Source organism: Hyaena hyaena, unplaced genomic scaffold (genome assembly GCF_003009895.1).
Source record: "Hyaena hyaena isolate Hyena2069 unplaced genomic scaffold, ASM300989v1 scaffold_1394, whole genome shotgun sequence".
Classification (NCBI taxonomy): Eukaryota; Metazoa; Chordata; class Mammalia; order Carnivora; family Hyaenidae; genus Hyaena; species Hyaena hyaena.
In genome coordinates this window covers 120,572-142,003 of record NW_024082026.1, presented here as the reverse complement: position 1 = coordinate 142,003, position 21,432 = coordinate 120,572, and positions in this window count along the sequence as shown.

The window sequence follows — 21,432 nt, the reverse complement described above, 5'->3', positions numbered from 1 at the left end:
CTTGTGTTTGGCGGTGGTAGGCATCCCGGTTAATGCTCCCGGGCTCTCTTGTAACTTCTCCCAGAACAAGCATCCCATTGTCCGGGTTTTAAGGGCATCCTGACTCTTTACATATTGACTCTCTCTTTTCTCACAGGATCCAAGTGATATTCTTTTCCGTTCTTTACCAAGCCTCTCTGCACTCTCACTTAACTCGTAGCTTCCTAATCGAATTGTGGGCTGCTTTCTCAAGAACAAAACATAGCTTTGAAAAGAAAAGTGTTAAAGTCGGCTGGCATTCAGGAAACCTTGTGCAGCATGTAGTTCATTTCTATGAAAGAGATGACAGACATCTCATTTTTAAAAATATGTATTTCATGTCTCCATATCAGAATCTGGGTCTTATATGTATATATATACATATATCTTTTATATATATGTACATATATAATATATATTATATATTATAATATATAATATATATTATATATTAATATAATAATTAATATTAATATAATAATATATACATATATATCTTTTTTATATATGTATATATATATACATATATTTTTAAATTGTGATTTCTTTTAAGAAACTTTCCTGGCTTTATTAACAATCCAGCTAGAAAGGAAGTTGTAGGCTGGCATCATTGTTTCCATTTTAAAAAGGAGGAAATATTGTCACCCTAAGCAAACTTCTTGCTTTCAAAAGTGAAAGTAGCCTCCTTAGCCAGCTGCACACGAAATAACTTGTTACTGGCAGCCTCTTTCTCTTTTGTTTCATCGGGTGTGTCAGAAGCAAATTGGCCTCCAATTTCTCACCCTTAAATAGTTGATCTCTGTTACACTCCTGTCCAAGGCAAACCTCGAGTGGGTTTGAGGCGGTCTGAGGAGCGGGCTGCTTTTTTGTCATTTAAAAGCAAGCTGAGGGCATCTTTTGTTTTTGTCCAACCTTGCTGATCCTGCCCCACCATTTTCATGTATTCGTTCATTAGTGAACCTAGCCATACTTCATTTTTCATTTTCCATTTTCCTTAAAATATTAATATTTAATGCAGGTGGTGCGGTGTGATAGGAAGATTACCAATATCAGTTTCTAATTCTCCCTGCTCCCGAAAGGAACACGAAAACGATGGTGTTGCCTTGCCAGTCTCCTCCCAACTGCTCCCTTCTGGTCAGTTTTTCCTGGGCAGAGAATTAATTCTACCTAAGCTAGCGGGCTTCGATGCCGATGCCTTTACACTGCGTACTGGAGAGCCGCTCCCACACCAGGGTCTGGGCGTTCTGGAGGCAGTATGGCAGGTGGATGGAGCGTGGTGTGCCGCGTGGCACCGGTGAATTACTCTTGGGGCAGCAGTTGCTGGATGTGCCTTTCTTGTTGTTGTTGAGGTGATTGGATCTTCCTCCAGAAAACAAGGGCTGCGGAGGGTGAGAGAAAAGGCATCAGGAAAACTGAAAACCCATAGGGAGACCAAAGACTAGCTGTCGCCCCTGCTTCATGATGAATGCCAAAGGGTAGATCTGAGTCTTTTTTTCGTTCTTTTTTGCCTCTCTTTTCATTTCTCCCATCCTCTCTCCCTCTCTCTCTTTTTCTGTCTCATTTTCCCTGTTTCATTCTCTTCTTTTTCTTTTTCTGTTTTTCTTTTTCTTTTGCTCTCTCTGCCTCCTTTTCTTCCTTTCTTTTTCTTTTTTCTTTTCTTTCTTTCTTTCTTTCTTTCTTTCTTTCTTTCTTTCTTTCTTTCTTTCTTTCTGTCTTTTCCTTCCTTTCTTTCTTGTCTTATCTTTTTTTCTCATCTTTTGTCTTTCCCTTTCTCTTTTTCTTTCTTATCTCTTTTTCTTTCTTTTTTTCTTATTCTTTTATCTCTTTCTCCTCTTTCTCCTCTTTCTTTCTTTCTTTCTTCTTTCTTTTTCCTTCTTTTCTTCCTTTCTTTTCTTTCTTTCTTTCTTTCTTTCTTTCTTTCTTTCTTTCTTTCTTTCTTTCTCTCTCTCTCTCTTTCTCTCTTTCTTTCCTTTTTAAAAAAGTTCAATTGAATTTTTCTATCCCCTCAGGACAAAGGAGATCTGCAGAGAGTCTGCACAAGACGTGCACCTTTAAAAAAGAAGGCGGGTGGAGGGCAGAGAATCTTTCTGTTGGCATCGTGTTGCTGACATCACCATGGATTTGGTGTTCAAGTCCACAGGCAGGCAAAACTCAAATACATTTTCCCTTTTGCAAGCAGCTGCACAGTGAGTTTTCCTTCCATTAGTAAAGGAACAATGAAGGAAAAGTAAACCCTGTGTCTAAAACATGGCCCATGAAAGAACGTGGGAAAGAAAGCCAAAACCCTGCTGTGGTGGAAGAGGGGATAGACTCATGAATTCTCTACAATAAGATATTTTACTTCTTTCTAACAGCCCTGTCAGCAGAGAGAAATAATGACTCCTGAAACAGTTCACAATCAGAAGTTAAAATGGTGTTTCAATGATGCCTCATCATGCCAGGTAACGATTGCCCAACTTGATTGTACTTTAACCATTCGTAATTATCAACAGGCTGTCTCTGAATCATGTGTAGCAAACAAGCGATTGGTTTGGTATAAAACATTGGAATTTGTGAGTATTTGGAGACCTCACATTCCTGTTTGATCGTTTTTTCTGGTAGTATCGTTCTCAGGGTTTGTCCATAGCCAGGGAAATTCCAGGAAAAATGTCAAAGTGACTTATATGCAGAACCTTTGTGTCTGGAAGTGAAGTAAATGTTATGTTGCCCAGTGTTATTCTCAAATTACGTTTATTCCAGTGTTTGGGGTGCCCTTTTACTCTCGTTTCGGCATTAATTCCGATTCAGCTTTTAAACAAGAATTGGGTGACAACAAGAAACGAACCAAAAGACAAACAAGGAGTCTTGATCCACTTGAAATCATTTTATTTTCCAGATCCAGGCTAATGGTTTGAAGATTTTGGCTTCACAAGATGGCAATGAGCTTAAAAAAATAGGATTCCTAAGGAGTTCCTTTTTTCAGGTAATAGTGTTTTCCTATAACTTTCCCAAACCTCCCTTTTCCTCAAGTACTGCAAATTTTTAGGGTCTGCCCGAATGATTTATCGTGAAGCATAACTGCATTTTAAACTCAATTTTTAAAACTGGCAAATAGTTTTATAATATAGCAAATGAGTAGAGTGGTCATGGCATTCAACTCTATGGAATTCAGGGAAGAAAAATATAAAGTTATTACGTAACAGTGCTTACTTCTTTTGATGATGGTTTAGGCAGAACTATTTGAAACCATTGGGCACTGTCCTTAAAGTCTATGGATATCTTGGTAATCAAATTTAAAAATGTGAATATTAGAGGATTGTCTCTAAAAAGCCTACCATGTGCTCTGAGTTCCTGGAAGAAAGAGCTTCTGTAAACTGCATCCTAACAATATTGACATATTAACTCCAGTCCTAGATTGGTGATACTGTATGGCGTTTAAAGGAATGTTCTGTGTATGTGTCCAGCGGTTAAGATTTGAGCTCAGCTATCATGATATAGGTAGTTTCCTTATAGTGTTATTGTAGGACTTTATGCCGCTTAAAAAGGCTTAATACCATAAATGATATGTTGCTTGATAAATTACTTTATCCTGATTTGCCATTGTTCATAAGCATCAGCCTACATTTTCCAACTTAATTATGAGTATTGCTATCTAAGAGACCCCACAAAATCTTGTTTAATAAAGCAAGCCAAAATTTCCCCTGAAAAGAACCTTTCTTTTCCTCCTTAGCACACAGAAGCGTCTTGAAGGAGGTATTCAATTAATCTTTTGGAGAAACTATCTACCTCCAAACAAACCACACTTCTAGGAGGTCAGTGTTTGACTTTATTCTTTTCCCCCTTGCTACATCTTGGCATCTTCTGATTTTCATTTTATTTTCTGAAATTAAAACTGGGAATTGTTTTGGAAGCTAATGATACAAACTATTTGCAAGGAAGACCTTTTCTCTGTCCTATATTTGCCGAGAGAGAGAGAGAGAGGGAGAGAGAGAGAGATGTCCCCAATGAAAACATAGCATTGTGCTTCTTTCTGTGGGCTTTGAAAGTACACATTTATGAAGGTGGCTCTAATTGAATGACTAAGTATAACACTTTGACAGATCTCCTTTGGTTCATTGTTAACAAATACTGCATTACATCTTTGTAATGAACGTGATATAACAGTTAGCCCTCATCACTTGGGAAGCCTGGGCCAATCCTTTCCTATCTGAGTAAGAGCTCTATGTTACCCATGTTCCAGTAATCCTGAACTGTGTGCAGGGTGCCCATCCTCAAATGCCTCCAGGGACTTTGTTAGAGAAATCAAGGGAAGAGCAGAGAGGCTTGGGGTTTATTTTAAAATCTTTCATTTTAGAAAGGAAAGGAGTGTTTTTAAAATACAATAAAACAAAGGCCACTTGGAGATGGTTGGTTTGGATCCTACTTCTTTCCACTTGTTACTCTGTTGTTTCTTTGGATCTCAAAGTCAAGCCATGGAACCACAACTGAATTCTCAGTCTGGGCCACCAGTAGGCTTCACGTGATCATACCCATGGTTCAGTCCTACTGCAACAGACAGTGAAGTATCTGTGAATGGTCACATCTCAGTCCCTGTTGGTCCTGCCATTGGTTTTATGTTCTCTTGTTATCACCTTTCAGGTCATGTACGTAAGGGTCTGCCTGCTCTTTTCTCTAAATAATCCCCAAATTCAGCTCTGTCTTTTCCCAGGTTCTTGAGAAAGGCAGGAATGCTCATATTTTGAGGCAAAGGATAGAATTTTTGTTTTGAGAGCCAGGACCTATAGACATTGCTAATAAAAATTAAAAAGATCTCTTTTCAGGTCATAACAAGGATGGAGGCATTAGCTTTTCCCAGTATCTAGGAAGGGGGATTATTTTGCCTTCCATCATGTGCCCCAGAAGTGCTTATGATGAAGACTGTGCCTTCCATAAAAGTCACAAAAGGAGCCAATAAGGAAGCTTTGTTGTCTTGGATTCCCCTTATTATATGTGGAACATTGGTTTGGGAGAAAGAATGTATTATTGACAAATGAAATCATTTTATAAGAAGGCCTTAGAAACAGATCCATTGTCAAATCTTTTAAAAGTTTTGCAGGGGGTGGGGGAAACAATTACACGGTTTCTTTTCCAGTTCTAAATTTATAAAATAAGCCGGAACTTGCTCTGTATTCATGTTTGGACCAATAATGGAGGTGGGATGGAAACAAAACCACACGCTTCCTCAAGATGAGTCTTCCAATTTAACATAGCTAAAATCTCTTCTAGAAGACTTTTCAGAAAATACTTATAAACTTCTTTGTGGTGCTTGCCAGCGTATTCTACCTGTTTTCCAGAATGCAAATAGAAAAGAAAAAACTTACTATCCTTGTTCATGTAATTATAGACATTTAAGAGAAAGGACTTCCATTTGGGATTTCATGTGTTTCCCCCCCACCCTCTCTCCTGCTTATAATTTGATATCACTTTGCCCAGATTTTGTGTTAAAGCTGACTAAATGAGTCGTAAACAGTAGCCTGATGAAATTTACCTAAAGCCTAGTGTATCTGTGGAATAAGTAAAAACAAAAGGACCTATGTGAGGTCTTTCTTTATTTCTTTCTTTCTTCCTTCCTTCCTTCTTTCCTTCCTTCCTTCATTTCTTCCTTTCTTTTTTCTTTTAAAGTTTATTTATTTTGAGAAAGAGAGAGCGCACATGTGTGATCAGAGAAGGGGCAGAGAGAGAGGGAAAGAGAGAATCCCAAGCAGACTCTGCACTGTCAGTGCAGAGTCTACCCTGGGGCTCAATCTCATGAACTGTGAGATTGTGACCTGAGCCAAAATCAAGAGTTGGAATACTTAACTGACTGAGCCATCCAGGTGCCCCTAAACTTTGCCCTTCTTTTTTTCATTATTTTTAAAAAAGATTTATTTATTTTGGGAGAGTGCAAGCAAGGAGGGTCAGAGAGAGGAGGACAGAGGATCTGAAGTGGACTCTACACTGACAGGCTGTCAGCACAGAGCCTGATGTGGGGCTCTAACCCATGAATCATGAGATCACGACCTGAGCCGAAGTTGGACACTCAACCGAGCCACCCAGGCACCCCTAACCTTTGCCCTTCCAAGAGCAGGATGAATTCTTTCAATCTGGGCCATAAAGCATTAGAATGGTAGAATCTTTGGTTCAACTAATGGCTTTAACATTTTATTTTCAGACATCTCAAACCCCCAAATGAGAGAAGATACTGAGGCCTGTTGCCACAAACCCGTAGATCCGAACTTGTGGTGATAGTGCACACAAGCTTGTGTCTATAGGTATGTGTCTGTTAGGCAATCTCACAGACTGCGGGCTTTGCCTGTATGCCACTCAGTTCCCCTTCGATCCCTTTAATCCCCCCTCTTCTCCTTAGGGTCCTTTAAGAGTGGTAAAAATGGAAAGAAGGGCTGATATGGAGGAAATAGACCTTTTGTTCTGAGATGGATGGGACTCTTCAACGGTGGACTTACAAGCTTGCACTCAATTCCCTTAGTCCTTGTAACTCTCTTCAACTATCAGATTAAGAGACCAGGCTTTCAGGTGAAGCAGCAGGAATTTGGCTGATTCAGATAGCTTACCATTGAGGGGTGAGTAAACGGACATGTAAAGGAGGGTCTCTTTTATATCCTAATTATTTTGAAAGTCACTATGATCTTGTTTGGAACCTGATAGAAGCTTGTGTACAAGACCCATCTCACCCTGGTTGGACTTATACCTTGTGGAATTTCTTTCTCCCCCATTGTTCTTGAATCAGTCCTTATTTTTAAAAATAAAATTAGTGGGGGGGGGATGGATTGCTTAAGTATGTACACTTCTGTAAATAGCCTGCAGTGTAAGAAAAAGACCTTTTTATGAAAAAGAAATCGCCCGTTTAAGTCTAACTTCATAGTTGGCCAGAGTTGTATTGTAAATCTTCACATGTTTAAGAGGCTGGAATGAAAATAATTTTATCCCCTTGCCTCTTAAATGTCACCATTGTGCCAGGATTGGAAAGCCAAACTGACTACAGATCAAAGCAAAAGTGGCTATATTTGTCTCATTCCAACAATGTGAGCTGAAGAGTCTGTAAACAGAACCCAGGGTGAAAAGTTGATCAGATTTGGATGACTCTTAAACTTTTGCATTCTCCTTTGGTCAGACATAGTGCCAAGAATTCCCTTAAGACGTGTGTGTGTGTGTGTGTGTGTGTGTGTGTGTGCGTGCGTGTACACGCGTGCTCTCGTGCAGACTCCTCTATCCAGAGAGTCAATATAAAGCAGTTATTGATTTACCATCAACAAGAAGTTTGAAATTCAAATGGTAAGATTTTATTGCATTAAATGCTCTTTCTTCTTAAGATCCACACTCTTCCCGGGTAGCAGAACTCGTTCTTCTATTAAGCATATAAAAATGAAATTTTGGATGTTGGAACTGGGAAGGTCTGGATATAGATCACGTATGTTTAAAGGGGAGAATAAAAAGTTTGCAAGTGGTATACCCAGAGGATATGGTGGACATGCATTTCCTTTGCGTTTGCTCAGCATTGCATCGAAGAGGGTTGTGGGCCTCAACTTCCAGCTTGCCAAGAAACCATTACTTTATTATGGAATGATAGAACATTACAGCCCAAAAAGAAGTATTGTCCCCATTGGTGTGTATCGTGTATAACTGTTTGCCCAAGGCCTTTATCCACTTATTAAGCAAACAATCTACTTGGTTGTTTTTACCTACTTCTTTGAAGTAGTTGACTTAGAATGGATAAGCTGCCATCAAATTAAGCTTGTACCTTCCCTGGATAAATAAGTATATTTAATAAAGGCAAAATCATGTCTCTACACATCATCCTTTTAACCTGCCATTAAAGTGTGTTACCAGTGGGGCAACGGAGTTCATGAACCCAAGGAGACGTTAGCTGCCTATAGTCCCTGTACAGAGACAATAGAAGGATGACAGGATGACCACTAGGTGACTGCCAGGTTCTATCTTTCTTTCTTTTTAAAATTTTTAATGCTTATTTATTTTTCAGAGACAGAGAGACAGAGCTTGAGTCGGGGTGGGGCAGAGAGAGAGGGAGACACAGAATTGGAAGCAGGCTCCAGGCTCTGAGCTGTCAGCACAGAGCCTGACACGAGGCTTGAACTCATGAAATGTGACATCATGACCTGAGCTGAAGTCAGAGGCTTAGCCAACTGAGCCTTCCACATGCGCCCCATGTTGTTTCTTTTAAGGAGGGTTTTAAAGCCTGTTACCTCAAGTAAAAAAAATGTACAGAGCAGTCAGTCTATTCAAAGTTTCTAAAAGACCAAAGATGATATTATTTGATTTGTCGGACTAGAAAATATTCTAGTGGAAAGCCCAGAGCCCCTTGACAGTGGCCACAAGAAACAGGATATTAAATATTTTACATGATGATGCAATTCAGTGTTTTTCTTTCCTTCCATGTTCATGAAAGAGTGGTCCTGTAGATATTAATTATTCCTTTGGGTCTCCCTTAGAGTGGACCAAATATTCTACAGGAAGCTGCAGAAAGTAAAATTATTTCAGTTTTTCCCCAGAAAGACTCTAAAAATGTGTTTCAGTCGTCATTATTGTGTGGAGATATAGAAAGAATGAGTATAAAAGAAAGTATATTTATTAAAATCTTCAAATCATCAGTATCAAAATATATTTCTAAGCTTTAACACTAGGATATAGTTTAGTTTTTAATAAAAAACACAGAAAATAATCATTCTTATTCCAAGAATTGCATTTGATAAAGCAATTCAACTCAGAGACTGGGGAGGGAGGCAGAGCTAATATTTAGTTTTGAAAGAGTTTGTTGCTTTTATTCCAGAATTAATAAATGAATTTTTCTACATGGAAAGAAAATGGTATGCCTGGGATAGAATTAACTTTGGGGGCGCCTGGGTGGCTTAGTCGGTTGAGCGTCCGACTTTCGCTTAGGTCATGATCTCGTGGTTCGTGGGTTCGGGCCCCGCGTCGGGCTCTGTGCTGACTGCCGGCTCAGAGCCTGGAGCCTATTTCAGAGTCTGTGTCTCCCTCTCTCTCTGACTCTCCCCTGTTCACGCTGTCTCTCTCTCTCTCTCTCTCTCTCTCCTAGGAATAAATAAAAATATTAAAAAAAAAAAAAAGAATTAACTTTGAATTCTAAGTTAATATGATTTCTTGTTTTTCAGTGTGCTTACCAATAATTCCCTAGTAGTATTTCTTAGGCCCTGTGAATCTTTGTCCGCTGACTATGGTATTTAAATACCTCATCTGAGGTCCCCTAGTCTCTCCAAATAAGATTTTTTTAAAGTTTTATTTATTTAAGTAATCTCTACCCTCAATGTGGGGCTTGAACTCACAACCCTGAGATCAAAAGTTGCATGCTCTTCCTACTGACCCAGCCTCTAATTAAGATTTTAAAAGCTTCTCACACCTGTAATAGTGCTGAAATTTTTACAGAGAAGTCAATATGAATGACTCTTAAAACATTCCAAAGATTTATTAACACCTAACATGGTGCTCAACAAAGTATAAGTTAAAATAAATCACCTTGTTTCTTTTGGTATAACCATGTGGCTAGAAAAATTGGGAAATTCATTCCCTCATTCATTCAACAAACTTTTATGAATGCTTCCTATATTCAGTGGTCTGTGGAACAATGAAGATATGACCCTGACTTCACAAAAATGATTATTTGGTCAGGAGCCCCTTTGTAGTGTTGCATCTCAATTATACTGATGCATCTTTAATGAATCACATGGTTTAATCATGATAGCTGTCCAGCTTCCTAGTACCTAATCCATACAGAATATGTTTACTAATGAGGTGCCCCTCCTTTTCCATCATCTCAGATACTTGTAACATTGTTTCAGGTTCATCCTCACATCATTTGGAGGGATTGCAGTGTTCAACAGACTGAGAGTCTGTTTATGGGTATTCAGAATACCTTTGGAATATATTTTTTAAAGTCACAGAGTACAATAGATTCTCTATACCTAAAGATCTATAACTACTGTTTTTCTGTAAATGCCACTTATTTTATGTGTTACTTCCTTCTTTCAATAAGACTTTTTATGACATCATTCCATATCATAATTGCATGTTGTTATTGCACGCCTACAAATATTTACACTAATTATGTAATGAGCCATAATTGCACTAATACATGATAATGGGCTAAAATCAGTGTAAATAAACAAGGAAATTCACACAACCAAAAGAGCAGGGTATTGAAAACCATTAGTATTCTAGAAGCAACCTCTTTTTGTCTTTGACCCTAGAAAAAGATGAATTTTTCCATTTTCAGATATTTAAAGGCTCAATCAGCTATACATTTAGCTAATATACTAGCATTCTAGCACATCAAAACATATACTGTCTTTATTCTATGATCTCTGGCTAACTATTACTCGCCCCTCCATTGTCTTGCATCCCACTCATAAGGTTACATCTTGACACTGTTTATAGAATCAAGCAAATGGTCAGTGCAAGAACGATGAAAGAAATCCAAAATTAAAGGAAAGAAAATGACTTATATTTTTATAGTGTCCCAGTGAAGATTATATCATATGCATAATTGAATATCTAGAGACAGAGGACTCCCAAATTATAACACAACGATGTTAGGGTTAAATTAGAAATGTGTGTATGAAATTAATAAATGACCCAACAAGAACTCTTTGAACTGAGGCTTGAAGGAACGAATGGGAGTTTGCTTGGTAAAACCTACTTCCCAGTCTTTCCTCCAAACCAGGTAGCACCGGTCCAAGAGAGGCAGCCTCCTGCAAAAAAAAAGCAGCCCCACTCCATGATATCGGCCTCAGGGAACAGGGCTGGAAAAATTGGAAAAATGGTCTCTTTCCAGGTCAGTGCAGCAGCGTGATGAAACATGAACCATAAAACCATTTGGATCTTTTTTTCTAAATCAGCACCATAGAATTATTACTCTTTTATTCCCCGTGTGCTTAGATACTCCTCCATCTCAGAATGCCTGAGCCCAGCTCCTGTGTGGAACAGACTTTACCAGGCAAGAAAAAAAAAAAAAAACCCAGAGTCTAGCTAAACTATAAGGAAAGGTGGCCATCCGCAAACCAGAGAGCAGCCTTCATGGGGAAATAAAACCTGATCCAACAGGAGTTCACGTGGAGATGGGAAGCCATCGAGCTTGGAAGAATCTTTCTGCTGCTCTTAGCATCAAACTGGGACTGAAGATAAAGGAAAGACCCCATTTAAAAATTAAAAGCAAACAGGGAAATTTACTGTATTCCTTTATAAAGAAAAAATTACAGTCTATACATTGCTAAATAAACTGTTGGGGACAGAATTTCTTTTAAAAAACGTGCTGAGCCAGTCAACTCTGGAAGGAGGGGCACTTTATAAATATGCAAATTATGTAATATGATGATAAACACTGTTGAGTGAATGTTCCCCGTAGCTTCTATATTCTTTGTCTATCTCTGCTTTGCTCATAAACCTGTTTCCTATAACTTTTCAGCATGTTTTGGCATAAGCTCTTTCCCCTTGCATATTGACCCTTTAGAGATTCCAGTTGTTCAGCTTCACAATAGAAACATTTGTTTCCTTAACTGTTTTTCCAGTTGTTCAAGTTTAAACATTGGTCTACTTTTATATTCTGTTAACAGATACCAGAGGACATTAGCTTAAACAGAACAAATGCTGTTATATAACATTATCCCAATTTTCAGGTGCAAATTACAACAAGAAGACCAATCCTACGTATTCCCTCCCTTCTCGTATGCACAGTAATCTCAAGCCAAGACTCCTGTGTTATTTTCTCTACGGTCAGAGCCTTTGATGTGTTGTCTTTTATTCATGGCCCAAAGAGGTGACAACACAGAGAACACTTATAAGACTAACTTCTAATTTCATTGCTTAAGCGATGGTAGCTTTCCAGCCATTGTGACTGCATGTGCCCAGGCTGAGGTAGTAGGTTGTATAGTTTAGAATTACATCAAGGGAGATAACTGTACAGCCTCCTAGCTTTCCTTGGGTCTTGCACAAAACAACATGCCAAGAATGATCATGATTCCTCCGGGCCTTTTTTTTTCCCTAGGAAAGCCTATGAAAGGTAAGATTGGGCAGTTATTTTACTGGCATTTTAGAATTGAGGTGTTGTTTAATCCATGTACCCATGCTGTGTTTACATGTTCTGTTTCTTTGGGTTGGATTTTGTTTTACCAAAAACGTGAGACTTTGAGGGATTCATCTGATCCGTTATCCATCGCCACAATAATGTTACATAATAAGCAACACAAAACCTCAGGGACACACAATAATAAACATGTTTGGCTCATGGGTCTGTGGGTCAGTGATTTAGAATGGGCAGGTTTTCTAGTCTTGGCTGATCTCATTCATTCTGTCGGCTGTAGGACAGGGTCACTAGGATGACTGAGGCAGTTCAGTTCTGTTCCACATGACCCATATTTCGACATGTTATTCCTAGCATGTTCTCCTGGTAAAGGCAGAGGAGCAAGAACAAGAAGGACCCAAAAGGCTTAGGTATTTTTGGAGCTTCTGCTTGCTTTATGTTTGCTAATACCTCATTGGGCAAAGGAAGTCACATAACCAAGCCTGAAGCCAGAGTAGGCAGCACTACAGAATTTCTTGGCAAAGGGCAAGAACTCAGATACACACAACAAGTTGGGACCATTTTTGCAATCACATTGCACTTTCTTGGATTCAATTGAATTGAAAGTGATTGTGTGCCCTCCATCCTTAGAAGCTCCAAACATCAAGAACCATGTTTGTGAATTCACATTTTGGATTTGGGACTAAGCTGGTCTTTGTCTGAATGTTATGTAGATCCCTGTGAAAGAGATGTGCCCCAACCAACTTCTGTGGGAAAGTGCCAAGAGACTGGAATGGTAATAATGTGGCCATCGACTAAACCAGAAACAAGGCTCAAGTCATTTCATGCTGATAACCAGTGTCATGAATGATGGACGTTTTACCTGACTTCGGATGAACTCACACAATCTACTCAGAATAGATGAGTGGCAAAACAGCTCTAGAATCCAAGTCTGTTGACAAGGCTGGGCTTGCTCCAAACCTAGACACTCTCAATAGAAAACACCAAAAGGTAGAGGTACTTAATGAGGTTATTTCATCCATTTTATTACTTTCTGGTGTTTTAATATACAACATCTTGAAAAGAGAATGTTTTTGCACATTTTAGCTGTAGCTCTCTCTTTTTCTCTCTCTACCTCACAGCTCCATTAAAAAAGAGAGGAGACCCCTGTGTCACCATTTTGATTCTGTGCTCAGATATTTTCTTGGTGATTGATGGTGATTGTTACGTTACTGAGAGGTTCAAGGACAAGTAACCCCAGCTTGATAAGAAAGGCTCAGCGTTAGTTTTAGGCCACCCTATGAGTCTACACTAGAACTGGGAGCAATTCTAAGATTCCTGTGTAGTCTTCATTCCTTAGTTCACTCGTTCATCCCTTAGAAAGCCTTTGGCTGTGCTCTAGAAGATACTGCCATGACTTTGAAACATTTATTAAGAGTTTCATATGAAACACAATTGTTATCTGTATCTGTATTGGCTAAGAGTTTGTATATTTAAATATCTGCAGCCACTTGACATATAAGGACCTACATAGTGTTGTTTATACATTTATAAAACTTTTTTTTTTAATCAAGTTATCTTCTTGTACAAGACAATAAGATCTTGTCTCTGCAGTGGCATAAACTTGAGCGGGTTCACCCAGCCATGGTTACCCAAGGGCCAACTAGTATTTGGGGTCATGCTTTGAAAAGAAGCTAACTTTCACATGATTGAATGTCTCCTGACTTAGTAATAAGGTTGTATCCGCCTGAATTTACATAATACCCCCTTTACTTTCAGAATGACAGTGGTGTCCAGGAGGGTATAGTGTTGTGCATTTTCAGCCAGTAGCCCCCATGGTAGGACACGGTTTGGGAATTGCAAGGAAAATAAATTACATTGGAGGACACTTTAGATGCACCTGAGTGTCCATTTCAGCAGTAAGAGATGGGTAAAATAGTCTTCAAAATGAGTCACTTCTCATCTTCAGCTTTGGTGAGTACGTGTTCTTTCCCCAGGGAAACTCTTTACTGAATTTTATGTCTCATAATCATTCTTAGTCCCAGAAGTCCTAAATACACTGTAATATAATACAAATAACCATAGTACCTTATGAGAATCAATTTTAGGATCGAAAAGGAAAAATAAAGAGGTGCAACATGTTACATTTTTAAATATCATCCACAAATTATAATAGTTCTATGGGTGGTGTAAAGGTTACTTTAATTTTTTCATAATCTGGTAATTGAGTCCAGCTGTTTTCTGGCACGCTGATAAACTTCAAGACATAAATGTGTTGCTGGCCTTGACCTTCTTCATCTATCAAGGAATATTTTGCTGACACAGTTTAAGCAGACTCTGACCAGTTAGAATAGTGAGTTTATAAACTTTTCTGAAGACAAGTCATTTGTACTTCTTTATTTGCACACGTCAAATCCTTTTTGACTTGGTGTATTAATAGAGGCATTTAACTAGTATGTAATGATGCCATTGATCCCCTCCTTGTGCTGGGTAAGTATGTCCATCCAAAGATGTTTTTGGAATAAAAAAACCCTAGATTTCTCAAAGCTGGCTTTGGCTCAGTGTCTTTGCTGAGCATTCTTGAGACCCAGGGAAAATGAATAAATCCAAGTTTTCTTATTCAACTAAATATATGTTTTCTAAATACCTAATACAAGTTTGGATTGCAATACCTACCTCCTTGTCATTCTTCCCATTGGACTATTTTCCCCTCATCTCTTGCCCTCTTAAGTTCTAACCCCACTGAAATATTTGTTTTTCTATTCCGAGCAGGACCAATCTCTGGTAGTCTTTACAGTCTATTTCTCTAACAGTTATACTTCCAAGTTCTACTGAAGGCTTCCTTTAAATAGTGTTTATCAAACCTTAATTAATATGAATCCCCTGAGATCTTGTTAAAATACCAGTTCTAATTCCGTAGGTCTGGACAAGGCCTGAAGTTCTGCATTTCTAACCAACTGTTACATGAAACTGATGCTGTTGGTATGTAGGACACACTCATGGGTAGCAAAATTCTACATAATCCAGTGCTTCCGAATCCCAGGATGTCCAGGCTTTTAAGCTGATGGTAAGAGATTTGGAGACAGCTTTCATCTTGAGATAAATACAATATCCCCTTTAATTGTAGTCACACAGCTTTTCTTTTAAAAATATTAGTTCCTTTCACCAACACAGAACCCAAGATTCAGCCCTATGAAAGTTGCATCTTGGAAATAGGGACTCTATGACACTGAGCATAGTCCTAAAGATTTTTTTTATTGCTGTGATCATCCATTCACCAGAAGCATCTTTGAATAGCACATGTAAAAATTCAGCCAGGGACATGAGTGCATGTATCAAACCTGGTTCTGCCATACACACGTCATTCAGATGTGACTTTCCAACATTCAGTGTCCAAATATATAAACCCATGGACTAGAACCAGGTGATTTCTGAGATACCTCTATGATAGAATATGCTGCAATTCTGCGACTGTCATTCAGGACTCTTAAATGGCAGGGACTGAAATCTTCTTAGCCTCCATATCCTTCTGTTTCATCACATGACCGGGGACATTCCCAGTTCTGGCTCTTGGCTGTCAGAGAGACATGAGCACCATGGTAATGGCTTGCAGTTATGGTCGCCACAACAAGAAGCCAACACTGAAAGCCACATTAAAGTGACGGCGAAAGTAGCCTAAGAAAACAGCGACTTTTAATCCTCTCAGTCCTTCTGTGGTTGTAGATCACTGGGGTAAGAAAGAGAAGTAAATTAATTTCTGCCTAGTTAATGTCTATGAGTGGGGTATGTTAAAGCACTGAATATAATTTTCCAGGAGAAGTTATCTCAGTGGTGAACAGAAGGGGGACATGGGGTATGTGAAATTCCCGACCTCCTTTCCTGGTTCCTGCTTGTGCTCTTTCTAAACAAAAATTATGTGCTTCATCCTCCACCGCCAACTGCAGTATGGAGCACACGAGAGCTTCTGTGGCCCTTCTCAACCCTTTTACATCAGTCACAGAACTCCCACTGTTCTGTGCTAATGCAAAATGCAATAACGTTTAGCATCAGGACATCTCTGAGTCAAGAGGTTAACGGAAAACACATCTCCCATTGTGTTCCTGCAGCTCTGATACTGTTAATGGTGAAAACACCATGGAGACAAATAGATCTCTCTTTATTCAGGAAGCTTTGAGTGAAGAGAAAATATATATGACACCTTTACAACATGAGAGCCCTCTCTATATGGTGCATTAAGGAAGGGTGGAGGAGGGGGAAGTTTACACAACATCTTGTTTGATATGGCTTGAGATTCCTCTGGGTGGAAAATTCTGTCTCCTCCATTTTCCTTCTATTGCTTTAGTAAATAGTTCCTGTTCTGGCAGGGGGGGAGTGAGATTTAATCTTTCAAGGTACAAATTCAGGGTAAGAAGCTTTATGGGGTATTTTCTAAAATGTCACCAAATGAAGCCATAGCTGCCTCTTTCTTTCCTATCCTACCTTTGTACATCTTCCCTTTATCTGTTGTGTGCTTTAGATAGACTGTGGCCCAATTTGTTTATGAAAAGGAATCAAGGCAAAAAAACCCAGCATGTTATAATTATGCTGAGATTTCACTTGAAAATAACCCAAAAGTAGATTGTGTGTTTTGTATGGCCATATGAAGATCATCTGTAAACATATTTTTATGGTCTTATTTTCCACTCAGTTGAGAGTGTCCCTCATGGAAATATTAGTCAAGATCACTTCTTGTTCCAATAGAACATTGTATCCCAAATTTTATTGAGATATAATTGACATACACCACTGTATAAGTTGAAGGTGTTCAGCATAATGGTTTGGCTTACATGTATATATTTTTAAATGTTTACTTTTTTATTTTGAGAGAGAGAGAGAGAGGAAACATGAGTGGGAGGAGAGGCAGAGAGAGAGAATCCCAAGCAGGCTCCAAGCTGTCAGCACAGATCTCCACGCAAGGCTCAATCTTATGAACTGTGAGATCATGACCTGAGCCAAAATCAAGAGTCAGAATCTTACCCAACCGAGCCACTCAGGAGCCCCTGGCTAACATACATTATAAAAATGATTACAGTGATAAGTTTAACTGGCATTTATTATCCCTGTATTATCTCATACAGGGATAATAAAAAGAAAAGCAAGAAAAGAGAAACAATTTCATTGTGATGAGAATCTATAGAACTTTAGAAAGAAACTTGTTTTTTCTAATTGATGAATTGTCATTGGAAGCTAAAATTAGGATGTTCCACTTCTTGAGTATTATTCTGTAATAATAAATATTCTGGTTCAGGAATCCATTTGAGGGGTTATCTGCACGGTTTAGGTGCACCAAATCATCATCAGTTTTTCTGTGTTATACTTGGTCTTTGAACCATTTGGAGGGTCTACATTAGTGATTACAACCCGGGTCCTGTCAAATGACTACACTGGCCTTGGGGGGGGGAGGGTGGAAGGAAAGAGCAGTATGAGCATTCAGCTTTTACCCTGAACTGGAAATGTTTAGACTTGTTTCCCAACCAGGCTGCTACATTGCAATACTAACACTCTAATTGTTGATTCAGTTGCATCAAGAGCCGCCAAATTTCATGTCTAAAAGTTCACCAAGTCCAGGAAGGAGGGAAAGGAATTCCAGAATGACTCATTGTTTAATGAATAAGGCCCCAAGTGTTCTGCGGTTGCCATTTTTAAACTTGAATAAAATGTATAGAATTCAAATCATAGCTTGAATTCTGAATTGGGGCAGATTGGGGCTACAGTGTTAGAGTGATATGCGGCTTCTAGTCACCTGCTAATAAGCAGCTTCAAAACATAAGTGTGGCACTCGTGATCTGGGCTCTGAAGCCTCTGAAGATTTCAAAGTCTTTTAATCTATTTGTAGCTTTTTATTATTGAGTAATGAAATGCTGCTAGAATACTGGAACCAATATGCAAAACACATATTAAATCAAGCGTCATTCAAGGAGAACAGATCCCCAAAGACGGAACAGAAAAGTACAAAATGAATTTATGGGAAATAAACTTTTGTTGGGTGGGGGGGAGAATAAACTTTTTTATGACCTTTCATGACCAAGAAGCAGAGTTTTCTGGTTAATCAACATGGTTTTTAACAAAATTGTCATCTATAATGGACATAAATGATTAGTTTAAAAATGTAAAGGTTCTATTTTGCTTGAAGCTAAAACTGTTTTTGGAGCACCTGGGTGGCTCAGTCGGTTGGGCGGCCGACTTCAGCTCAGGTCATGATCTCACAGTCCGTGTGTTCAAGCTCCATGTTGGGTTCTGTGCTGACAGCTTGGAGCCTGGAGCCTGCTTCAGATTCTGTGTCTGTCTCTCTCTTTGTCCCTCTCCCACTCACTCTCTGTCTCTCTCTCTCTCTCAAAATAAAATAAAGACATAAAAAAAGGTAAAACTGTTCTACATCCAATGTAATATTTCCTTTAAGATTTATACCTTATTTCGTGTCTCAGCTCACATTCTACCTATAATTTATCTTTAATCTCAATCACTCCCATAGCTTGTGCCTTCTACTTCAAGACCAGAACTGTAAAGCTAAGCTTATATTGTATTGTCAGGTGACAGGAGAAGCACCAATCAGAGACCTTGGTTTGGCAGCTTTGCTGGTTAAACTAGAGTTTACCATTTACATTCTGTGGCTTAACTTGGAAAATCAAGTTAATATCGACTGTGATCTCATCATTTGGAAAAGTGCCAAATGATTCTGTTGCAAATTAAACCCTACTCTTAACCAATCTCCCAAAATATGTAGTTCTGAATAAAGCACGTACATTATTCTGTGAAATTGTGTGGTTCTAAATTTAACCAGCTCTGTTGGCTGTTTTCTGCCTTATCAGTTCTTCCCTCCACCTTTGTTCATCCTGTTTGGTACACTCAGAGATCCGTCTTCAAAAGCTGCCTCAACAATCCCTTTGGCTCTCTTGCTTCTGCATGTGTTTGGCCAATGGGGAGGCACCAAACAGAAGACGCCAGGGAAAGTGGAGAGAGAGGTCTGGTACTTAATCCCCTTGTCTTCCTGCAGTCCTTGGGGTTGACCTGGCTTCATTCCTTAGCAAAGATGGGGGCCACTCTGATGCTCTAGTTCTCAGTCTCTCGCTCACATGCTCTCTCACACTTTTGCTCTTCTGATACCCACTCCCCCTTCGTGTTCCCTCGGACTGATACTTAGTAATGACTTTCTCCTGCTGTTAACACTTGGACACTTACACATCTTCAGTGTCTTTCTTAACTGTCCAATCTTTGCAAATAACCCTGTCGCTAAACTTCCCTCATTTTCCCCATCTGAATATGCTCGTTTCTTGTGTAGACTCTGATTTTCTAGCTAAAGTTAACATAAGCTAGATAGCAGAAATTAGTCACTCACTTTCCATCCAGTGTGGGAGATGAGGGATTGGGGAGTAGATATTTATCTTTTCCATAATACTGTAAGCTCTGGAAGGGCAGGGACCATATCTAACAACTCCTTTATAATTCTTTACAATGCCTGCAAAGGGTTTAACTCACAGTGCATGCTCAGTCCACATGGGGGGTCTTACTGAGATCCTGAAATTCTCAAATTTGTTATAGGCTTAAATGGAATGTAAGTCTTTGGCTTAGGACATGGACTTCAAGAAGTCAAGTACCACACTATTTTTTAAACAGCACTTATAATATAATATAATCTCCCATGACACAAATTATCAAACCCACTCTGGAAATTCTAACTCCATAAAAATAGAAGATTTACATCATGGGTTATGTTGGTTTGGGTTTAGTAGATGAGAAATAATTCTAGTTAAAATGCTTAGGTCTAATTTTCCTTTTACATTACCAACTCACCTTTTACTATTTGGTAGTTTTCCTATTTGTGCTATTTTTTATGTATTGATTTATATGGCTTTCAATATTAAAGAGTAGCATTAATAATATTCTGAACATAATTTGGGTGAAGGGAACATTTGGATGTGTTTGAAATAGGATTTCATATAAGGCAAAGGGAATAGTTACCAGAATAGGTATCCTCACTATTTTTGGGGGGTTCATTTTACCAATTTGCTCTTTTTTTTCCTTTAAAATTTTTTAATCTTTCTTTCTTTCTTTCTTTCTTTCTTTCTTTCTTTTTAATGCTTTATTTATTTCTGAGAGAGAGAGAGACAGCGTGAGCAGAGGAGGGTCAGAGAGAGGGAGACACAGAATCTGAAACAGGCTCCAGGCTCTGAGCTGGCTTTCAGCACAGAGCCCAACATGGGGCTCAAACCCACGAACCTTGAGATGAAGTCAGACTTAACCGACTGAGCCACCAGGTGCCCCTAATCTCTATTTAATTTTTAGAGAGAGACAGAGTGTGAGCAGGGGAGGAGCAGAGAGAGAGGGAGACACAGAATCTGAAGAGGCTCCAGGCTCTGAGCAGTTAGCACAGAGCCCGACACGGGGCTCAAACTCACAAACCGTGAGATCATGACCTGAGCCAAAGTTGGACGCTTAACCCACAGAGCCACCCAGGTGCCCCCTGATTTGCTCTTTGACTTTTACCATAATTCCAAACCTCTCCATACTTTGAATTTCAAAATTACTCCCAGTTTCACGTAATGTAGCAACTGGGAATGGAAAACACTCTGATCTGTAATGGAGTAAGTTGGTACCATATTGTACTCTATTGTATGTATATCCTACTTTGAGCAAATCCATGTGTTAATATCTACTTGCTCTGAAACTTGTGAAAATAGATTAGGAAAAAGTTAAGAAGAACTTGCCTTTGGACTCTCTTCACTGAAAGGAAACCGCCAACTAGTTCAAAGAGCAGGCCTCTTACTGTTCATATTTTGCAAACAAGATCATTTCTTCAACAAATGGAGGCACTTGGAACATTGTCAACTCAGATAAATTAAGCTTTGTGTCTCCCTGGTAAGTGAAACTGTTTAATGATAATTTTACTAGTCCATTTGGGAAGTGACCAAAGCACTATTAGATAAGTTAAAATTTTTAAAAAGCATGGAAAATACTATTGCCAACTGTTTCTTCTTGGCCTCTTGGCAAAGATCAACAGTTACATTCCCTATCTAGGGACTATCTCTTGTGGGCCAGACCGGATGATCTAATAGGTCTTTATAATCTCTAAATACTGTGACTTTTATCCCCAAGTGAACTACATAGTTTATTTACATAGAAACACATTCACAGGCTTAAGGAAATGCAGTATGACTAATGCTAAGGAAAGTGAGCCAGAATGACTCAAGTGGCTTTTTTTTTCTAAATAGGATAAGTAAATTAAAATCATAGACGTTCTCTCTAGTTCCCTTCCAGCATCTCAATATGTAGATTTTAGATGTCAGAATTCCCCAGTAGTGAATTATTTTTCTGCCACCAGCAAATTATAA